Here is a 10881-nt window from a genome sequence, read left to right on the forward strand (position 1 = left end):
GTGTAACGTAAAAATACTAATGATGCTGAAGAAAATATATCAGATAGGTTAAGATATGAATGGTATATCATATAGGTTAATTGCAGCAAATTGATGTTCAAAATGATGCAGTATATGATTGTGTCTCCGCGTTGTAGCGTCTATCGCTCTATTAATATGTAAGAACATTCTGATTCAAGGAATTGAAAAAGCTACCGGGTGAATCTTAGGATCAGGCAGAAGAAATGTCTTCATGTCAATTTAGACATCCGACATGCTCGTATTGAACGCACCCGTGGAGAAGAAATAAAACTTAGCATTTCATATGCAAATGTCCCTCTTGTGAAGACAAATCGATGATGTTCACAAGTGCAAGAGATTATGAGTTGAAGACAATTACATGGCCGACACGGCAGGCAAGAGGAATGCTTATTCTCCCATATTCTTGAGACACGACAGGCAAGAGGAGGGCTTATTCTCCCATATTCTTGAGACACGACAGGCAAGAGTGGGGCTTATTTCACACATTCTGGAGGCCTATGAGGACAAGACAAGCTCACCATACGTTATGACAATTCTACTCCAGGTTATATATTATGTGGTGTAGTTATTCCCTTTGAAACAGCGTTGCAATTGTATGACATCGTTTCTGATAAGATTTGGACTGGAAATAGATTCCGGTTCTGGACTAATCAGAATAATTCTTCGTATTCCTACCCGGGATTTCACAGAGAGTTCCAGATCAGACACTTCTAGAAGCTTTATATGGGGGCACACGCTTCCCCACTTTACTTCTCGCTGTTCACTCTGACTATTTTGAAATCTTCTCCTGGTAGTGAAAATCAGTTGCCCAAATCTCTGAGTTACTTTTATACTATAAGTGAATTTGCACTGCAGTTACAATTGAACTGCCACTTTACTTTTACTGCCATTGTATTCTTTTCCAGTGATTTATGTTAATATTGGTTAATTGCGCTTGTGATACATTTACGTGTTACGTGAACTAATTTAGTGGCATATTTCTGGTAAAAGTTTTTACCTTGGAAGTGGACGAGTAATAATTACAACGGGATATTACTGTGGGTGAGCAGAAAGAATTGAGGTAGAGATTCCAAAAATCTTCGCACAACACTTGGCGACTGGCCAACCGTGCCACAGTGAGTGATGAAGTCAGAGACACCGAGGCGTTCTGCTGGTCTCCTATCCTTCATTTTTGCAAGAGGAACATGCAACTAGACAGCAAACGTCAGTCAAACCTTTACAGCTGGTACTATCGGAGGGTAGAATGAACAGTTAACAGTGACAAAACCCTCAACACCCATAGGAAACCTCTCCCAAGAGCAGAGTCAGATATACCATATCCACTACATCCCGAGTATGTTTTTATGGGAGTATGCATTCAAATACTTCTATTGGGTTTAGAGGGACCATGCAATTTGTTGCTTATAGAATAAGAATGAGCTTCTCAGGCTATACATGTTTTATCATCTGCCCGGAGATACTGTAGATTTCCTGGAGTAGAATTAGAATAATGTAATACGCGACTGTTACACAAATTCTAGCTGACGGCCTAATTCAGACTGACTCTGCATTCCTCTGAGAACATGAACTACAACACGCTAGATTCTGTGTACGGTCTCCTAAGGATTCCTCGCTTACGGACACCTATAATGTGAACGTTCATAATTTATACTTGGTTTGTTTTTTGGTGTTTCCGGTAATGATTGGCAATTCTGAAGAAAACGCCCATTATGTGCCACAAGGTGACAAATATGAGACGATTTCAGTCAACACATGACTTTGTAGGACGGTCTTGTGAGCAGTTTTACTATTTGAAAGAGAGTGAGTTGCATTTAACATGTCAGCCTGTTGTTGGAGGAAAGCCCAATCTGGTACAGTTTTCAAACTTTGGCCACTTCGTTGGAACACGCCATATTCTACTTAAACATTTAGAAATGTGATTAGAACAACTAAGTTCACAGGTTTTCAGAATGTCCAACGAACCCAGCTCTGAAAATGATGCTTTTATGTATAAATGTACCTGCCATATCTTGTAGAAAGTCAACAAAATATTTGACATCTTTGCATAAGATTACATTTAACATTTTCAAGTTAAATGATATCTGATGTAATTCCCGATTTTGGATTCTAAGAGGTCCCCGTGTCTTGTTTTCAAATTATCAACTTCCTTGACTATTCTTTGCATTGTGGTGCCTGTGGGTTATTGATGTTTGTTATTGATTCAATGATGTTGAACAGAAAAAATATATTATGTAGTAAGAAGTTCTCCGTTTTTGGCAAGCATATTATCCTTATAAACCGCTTCATGTACCAGAGACATATACATAGACCCTCCCATGTGAAATCTCCATACACATGTATGTACGTATATTTATCAAGGAAACAAAGGGAATGTGAAACACCTAACTAAAGATCAATCAGTTAGTGAATAAATGAACTATGGTCTGTAGAGGTAGAAAAGGATTACTCCCAGTCACATTATCAAGTATGTAGTGGCTTATGACTGATCGTCCGGTATTATGAGTAATAAACCTGTGATCATTTTGAAATTATCAATGTGAAAATATGACCCCTTAGGCCTAATTTCTACGACAAAGGCATCAGTAAATATACACCGTTAGGCGTCTGCCTTTGTGACATGGCAATACTTGTCCTGTACGTTGTTTTCACCCAGATGGACGTAAATAAAAGTAATTACATCAATAAAATGAATAAGTTCATGTAGCACACATAATCTCGACTTGCCCATTACAGTCCATGGCACGTGCTGTTTGAAATTGTGAGGCTAAGAAGGAAAACAACAACCATGTGAATCAGTATACAAAGAATGATAATAGCCAATTATAAAATCTTCATTCTAAACCCTTTTGTCACACTCATAGTACTATATGTACACGTGATTATCGAATGGCGTATCAAACGTGATTATTACCCATCCAAAAGGTGACATCTGTAAATTATAATTAAATTGGGAACTTAGATGACCAAAACAGAAGAGTTGCAGAAGGGTCTTACCAAAACCCAAGTTCCAGAAATGGGATCAGCTCATCCTGCATCAGTGCCCACCTGCACCTGTAATATGAATGTGAGCATGATGAGGAATCATGAGGTCGATGTCTAACCAGTTTAGACCAAGAGGACTCACAGGAGTTCGTAAGATTCTCTGTCGGCAGATCAGTTCCTGTTTGCGGACAAACAAGGAGTTTCAAGGTAATCTGGTCAAAGTGGGAATGGTATCTAACTTTCTGCTTATTGACGCATGAAATGGTCCCTAATGTCGAACACTGTTTGCGCTCACGGTAGCATACGTTGGTCCTCATTAAATCATGTTTGTTGTCAGAAACCTTTTGACAGGAGACATAGTGATGACAATGTGCAACCAAGGTTGAATGTCGGTCACTGTATGGTCGCACAGGATTGCCAACTGCTGGTGTGTGTGCTCTAGATTAGGATTTTTTTCCTATTACGGGGCACAGTATTAATATGTATGGAGCTGGTATTGTGTGGCATGCATTACTGTAATTATAGATCTCGAGCCTTCCGGACACGTTGTTGTTATGTTATAAGGAGACACTTTTAGTCGTCCGCCCTAAATTGGCAAAAGAGGTGGGTAATGAACTCAATGCAGTAGAAGCATTTTCTTGCGCAATCAAACGATCAAAAGGAGTGTGTAAAAAATAAGCCAAAGTAAATGGTTAACAGGGAAATGATCATATTACCTATTTCTGAATGGAAATTTCAGCAGTAATATCAAATTACCAATGTTCATTTGAAACATCGTGCGTCCGTTGTAACTTTAATGGGCGACACATTTATGCCATTATCCAAAGGGACTTCGATTATAAATAATAACTAGAAACACATGTATTTATGCACTTAATAATATAATAAGCCATCTGCTATAACGCTGTCTCCAAACTCCATGTGATTGCTCACAGCACGTAATCAGAATCCTATCCCGGATAACCCAAGCTGCCGGTTAGGCGCTATAAGGCTATAGTCAGATTCTATCCAACCGGGTACGCATTTTCTGCTGAGTGGACAGAGGCAATTTTGAACAAAATCACTTGCCTAAGGCGAGACCACATGAATCACATGTACTTCCTTGTGGGGCATTGCCGACGTCCTAGAAATCTCAGGTGTCAAGCTGCCAAACACGGTCACCCTTCCCACCACTCTGGTCTGCAACCGATTCGTGACCTGATCTCAATGCACATCACCACATGTCACCACTTCATATAATGTTTCCCTTAATAAAATGGAGTGTGTATCAGTGAGACACATAGACGTGTTGTCAGGAAGGAATTCACCATTGTCAAAAACCCCGAGTCATCGTTTATGCCAAATGCCAACTGTTTATGGGTCGGTTCAAGAGCTGGCAAATTCTGTTCAGATCTTAATGTTGTCATTTGTAATTAACTGGTAGGGCTGCGAATATTGTTACAGCTGGCCACGTTCGCCTTACAGAAAACCCACAATCCAATTTCAAATTGCCAGATTTTGAGGTCAGACAGGTTCTAGTAAAAGTTTTCCTTTGGATTCTTCTATTGATTTTCTCCATACAACATGCAATTCGATTTTTTCAAGTTCTTGTTGCCTACCTTCCACTTGCTTGGTAGATTGGAATAGTGTAGTGGAGAAGATACCGATCAACTGGCTTGTGATTACATGCTCACTGGTTATCTTTTAAACTTCATTGGGAGTAGAAGAAGCGACACTGACGTTTATAATACGATAAACGATCACTTGCTCTGTGATATGTATGCACTCTGCGCCCAAAGAAAGGTTGAACTATTGATTGAAGTGGCATAAAATAGGTTGTATATATCGTAGTGGGCTTAGAGGAAATGATGAGTACATGTATCCATCATAACGACGGGGTGATGTATGCTGAACGTGGCTCTTTAAAGTAGTTTACCAGGGAGACTGAAAACTTCTTTCATTACCTTGATTGTATTTTTTTCTTGAATATTGTAGCGATACCGATGCAAATTAGTAAGGGAGTTGACTACAACGCTGTCTGAAAAGTATTTCAAGCATGACTTATAGACCTTACGTGTGGGGAACGTGGGTTAGGAGGGTGCGAGGGGAAAATGTCGAGAATGTGATGAGGGTGGGAGGTGAGAGGGGGTGTGGGATATGGTTGAGGGGAGGTTTTGGGCGTGTAGGAGGTGGTAGAGGACAGTGGGTTAGGATGGTATGTCGGAGGTGGATGAAGAAAGGTATGTGAGGATGTTATATACGTGTGGCGGGTGTGTGGGTGGGTGTTGGGTTGGGAGGGTGTGTAGAAGGTGTGTGGGGAGGAGGGGTGCGGAGGGTGTGGGAGGAGTTTTACTTGGTGAAACCCATGAGTTCGGATATGGTGCCGCCATGGACGAATCGTGGGTTTGTACCTCTGATCACAGGATCCAATGTTGATCTGCTTTAGATCTTGTAGCTTTCCAGATAACTCGACCTCCTGTGCCTCGGTGTCAGATACAGATAGCTGGAGATGAACTAAACATGGGTTATAAAACAGAGTAAGCAAAGTATTGTTGTGGTTTGGGTAAGTGCAGTTGAAGGAACATCAGGAAATATGGTACAAGATGTGATGCTTCATGTGGCAAAATGGTAAGGTGAGGTAGGCCGTAATACTCAATATACAGGATTAATACATGAAGTGCACTATATAGTACCGTAGCTCCCTTGTATTGTGTGGGTGGTTGTCATGTCAAATGTGTTAAAATACACTTAGAAGATGACTTGTCAGAGCAAGGTTGACATTTAAATTCACTGTGCGTTTTCTCAAGTATCTGCAGACATATTCAAAGGCGCTAGATAATTGCTAGTCACTGCTAGTGCAATGGTGCGTATGAATGTTGCTGTGCTCAATCCAGGGACGAGGTTACCCAACTACATTGTAAACATCACTTATTTCATGGCAAAACTGAAAGATGAGTCCCAGAGACCAAGGTATGAGCTCAACATATCTAACTATGATTTGTTAAGCAACAGCAAGTGGAAAAATATTCTCCTAAAAGTGAAATCTATGGGGGAGTGATAGTAATTTCATTATTAACGGCAGCAGCCGTTGGCGCTTGGTGATATGGTGTCTGTTGAGGGAAGAACATACATTTAGAAGATGAAATGATACCCATTTTGATCAAATGAATACTTGGGGCACGCGAGAGTGTCAGCAATATAGAGAACACTGACGGTGTGTGTATAAGCTGATTATAATTCCCATTCATATTCATGCCTGTCTTTGTGTTGTAAAGATGTGCTATGGGGAATCACTTGGTGCGAACGGGCTTTAGATATTAACATAGTGATGTAGGTCACTATGGTCATTACTGGTGCTTCAGTGGTACGTGTTGATGATATCCATAACATCGGCCCGTACAGATAGCATCTACATAGTGTTCAGTGTTACATACCAATGCCGCTCATCAATGATGAAGCATTTAGTGTGCGTGTATGTGACACGAGCAGGGGTTTTGGGGTGGGTGGGTGAGTGTAGGTTCGTGTTTTTGTTTCCTTCAATAGAAAGAACGATGGAAGTGATGCTGGTTTTGAATATTGACAAGGTAATTCATTTAAGAATTCAAGAAAATTAATGGCTCATAGAACAGTCCGAATAATCTGATAACGATAGAGACGCAATTCATTTAAATGATACACTTCTTGCAAACGAAACGTGCAGAAATGTTATCCTACAGACAGCATTCCATGAATTATCTACAATTCAAAGAAGACATGTAATTGAATTGATCAAGTGTTCTAAATGTACTTTTGAACTTTTGCCTACATACTCATTCCGCAGGCAGAATCTAGTGCAAAGCTTAACCATAATGATAATAATCATGATGTAATTGTAACGTAATCCAATTAAATGTCTCCACCACCACCAAATCATACAGTCACAATTCAGATAATTCTAACAGAAGTGTAAATCAATGCATTGAAGAGAACGGCCATCCTTATGGCGCCTGTGATATTACATGCACTAAACACCATGATCGAAGGTTCCCAGAGAAGATCAAAGAGGTCGTGTACGTCCAGCCAAGCCGCCGTAATACCAGTGCATGCAGATTGCCACATTGTTTAATTCAATAAACAGGGCCGAAGTCAACGGCGTATCTGACAATATGAAAGCTACACGATTTTCACGTTTGCGCGAACGGCTGGAAAATTAGATTTAATGTAATTGTATTGGCTCTTTTGAAAAACACCCACATTTTTTAAGTTTAATTCAAGTTTTTTGTTATAAAGGTTTTTTTTCGTCTGAGATCTTTTCTCAATTAGAGTCCAATTGTTAGCTTTGATGATCCGTGTGTGTTACCCCACAACGTAACAACAGACACCGTGGTGTTACAACCAGAAAATGCATATGGTAACATTGTGCTTACATGGTAACACATTCGCCAGGGGATCTGCCAACAACAAAGCGTATTCCAAGGCTCACACTGTTACATGCATACAAATTTGTACCATCGTACACCGGCAGTCAGTGTGGCCCCTCATGCACCATTTGACTCCTGCAGGTTGTCATTAATATTGATGGTACTATTTTGATCATGGGTGGAATTCGAAAAAGAGTCTATACGTAAACAGAAAAGGCGTGAAATTACATATTTCAAAGTGTATGAATGCCATGCCAGGACAACGCTCCAATCTTGGTGTAATGAAAAAGGAGGTTCCGTCACGCTTTATGACAAAAACGAACATAAAAAAAAATGAATAGCATCAATATATTTAGCTAGTCATTGTCACACTCTCCGTATTTTTACTGGGTCGTGGTACAAACAATATATGTTACATATCAAAACTCATATTCTTACGCACGCTCGTGTTTCCATTGGATATGCATCCCTTAACATAAAAACACCAAAAGTACGTACTTGTGTTTTCACCGTGGGTACGTTCTAGGCAAATGCTAGAGAAAAAGATAAACGTAACGAAAATATTGCTTGGTTATAACAAATCACCTGACTTCCTCAGAGAAAGAAGATTCAGGTTATGTATATTGATTGGCTCCCACTACCCGTCAAGTGTAAAGAAAAAAACTGGCACTTCATAATAGGGATATAGACGAGACCGTGTAACCTAAGTACAGACTATTGAAAAATCTGAAGCGAAATAATTGCACACAGCTGGTGGAGTACAGTGGCTGCAGCACAAGACTCCCTGAAATCTGCATGTTGTCATGATGTCTTTCCATTATATGAATGGCAATATCTTGAGGTAGATTGGAAATGTCAAGGCAGTAGGTGTAGTCATATCTCACACTAAAAAATGGAGAATGCCACATACAATATAAGATTTAAGATATAGTATGTTCGCAATATATGAGTGAATTATCACTTAACTGCTAATTAGTAGGTATATGCTCTTGTATAATTGTTCCATCAGTTTTGTCTTGTCCCTTTCTCTCCTCCGCGCTTGCGCCAGTTCCCTTGACAATACAGAGGACCAGATAGAATACCCAATTTCTTTTCAATTTTCTTACTATTGGTGGCGACAGCAATCAGCTTTTGTCACCCGCGGCTGCACACTGAGTCGACCCTGCCACATGCAGTACATTGTCATTGCCACGCTTCTGTGTACTCCTGTCTGATTACTTGAAAATGCTTGGCACTTGGAAAACGGACGTGTTCATTTGCAATTTGCATGGGTAGTAAGTTTCATTTTAGGAATGAAGTAAAGTGTTTTGTTCATTACAGGTATACCCTGGGAATGGTCGGCAGAAGAAATGTATCTTCATGATACTCGTTTTCAGGACATCGATTTCACTTACACAGAAGCAATGGATTCGTAGCAAGTTAGACTTCGATGCAATACGGTTGCGAAAAGGAAGAGGGATTGGTCTGGTTTAAAAAACATACGAACTTCCAAAATATCGGTTAGGGGCACATGCCCTGCACCAAGTGACATTCAAATCACTACAATTAAATGTGAACCACATTTTATCACCGTAGATATAGATGAGAGTTATTTACTTTGCACAATAACAAGCTATTGTGACATTTTAAAAAATCCGTTCGTAACTGCAGTGAAACAGCTGGTGTATAAATAGCCTTCACCTGGCCGCGTTAAAAATAGAGATGCATTATTTATTAGCACATGTATTTGTAAATACGACGTCAACTAATTTCGTCCATGAGTCACCTGTTCTCTCACCAGAAGTCATGTTTTTTGGCGCGAAAGATGTCAATCATTACGTATCCTCTTTCTAGGCCTAATGGTGCGTGATGGGAATCCTAATGCATATGCCATCCAGCATTCATATGTTGTTATCCGGCACTAGCAGGCAACATTGCGCATCTGTCATCCACCTCTTACGAAACATAGTACATCTACCATGCATTACTGATTGGAAACAACGTGCCTGCCATTATTCACCTACAGGAAACAGTGCACCTGACAAGCAGTTCTACTACGTAATGCATCCGCCATTCAGTACTTACCGATAGGGCATTAGTCACCCAGCGCTAATAGGAAACACAATGCATCGGTCGTGTACTACTGCCTTGAAACACAATGCATGTGCTATCGAGTATGAATAGAAAACAGTACGCTTTTCATCCAGCACTGGGATATGCATTGCATCTGCAATCCAGTACTAACGGCGTGTAACAGGAGACACAATGCATCTGCCTTCCATGTTTAAAAGGAAATATAGTACATCGGCCATGCAGTACTAATGGAGAGATAAGGCAACCGTTACCCAGTACTAATGTGGAAGATAAGGCATCTGCTATCCACTACTAATATGAATCACAGTGAATGTACTATCCAGTACTAATATGAACAGTACTACTAGGAAACCGAATGCATCTGCTATCCGGTACTAATAGGAAACGTTGTGCATCTGCTGACAATTAGTACTAAGAACACAGTCCGTTATCCAGTACTAATAGGAAACATACTGCTTGTGCTACCCAGCACTGATAAGGATCATATTGCATCTGTAAACGAGTACTGTAGGAAACAACAATGCACCTGCAGTCCGGTCATGTTGATGCACGATGCCAAATAGGGGTTGCCAATTCTCTCGATGTGAACTATGATGAAAAAAGTGCAGAAAGTTTGTGTCAAACGTGATTACATCAACACCAAATATTGAGAGTGTGTTGAAAACGCCATCAACCATGATGTCAACATGTTGCATCTTCTCATCAGCATGTGTCAGGTTGCAGCTCTGTGGAAAACAACATGTAACTCAATTCCAATGTTGTGTGGGCCTTCCGGCAAATGCATTCTATCTTCTTACGTTGCCAGTGCATATTGTCAATGTTGCAATTACTCGTTGACTGGGAAATGCTTGATGGTGGTGCCCCAAAGCGTCACTAGTGACAGTCCGTGATGGTAGACAGTATCATGCAACTTGTTAGGAATATTGTAATTACAGCTGTTGCCAGTGCTTTTTTCGGCGAACATATTGCACATGTAAGAGGGATGGTGCTGCCCGGCTAAATGACATTTAAGATGACGGTTGAAATCTGGCGCGTCCATTGATTGTGTGACCATTGCATGATCGCTGGTTCGATCCCAGACTCGCTCTTGGTAACCGTTGTTGTTTCTTGGTTTTCATCAATTTGACAACCATTTTAAACATCATTATCGTGTTTGCACTTTCTACCTACTAATTGTGCATACAGCCCAAAACTTATTTACAATATTATCCTTTCCAATTTACATAACAACACATGGCCGCGTTAATAGTCTTCGTTTGGATGAATACGTCTCTGAGGATCATAAAAGAATTACGTTTGTTTGTGAACTACGGCTATTACTGCATCTGCTGATGATAGAGTTCAGCTGTAAACAAATTAGATTAGTATCAACCAGAGAAACCATTATTTATCTCAAGTAATGTTCTTGGCGTGGCGTTCAACCAAA

Source organism: Haliotis asinina, chromosome 2 (genome assembly GCF_037392515.1).
Source record: "Haliotis asinina isolate JCU_RB_2024 chromosome 2, JCU_Hal_asi_v2, whole genome shotgun sequence".
Classification (NCBI taxonomy): domain Eukaryota; kingdom Metazoa; phylum Mollusca; class Gastropoda; order Lepetellida; family Haliotidae; genus Haliotis; species Haliotis asinina.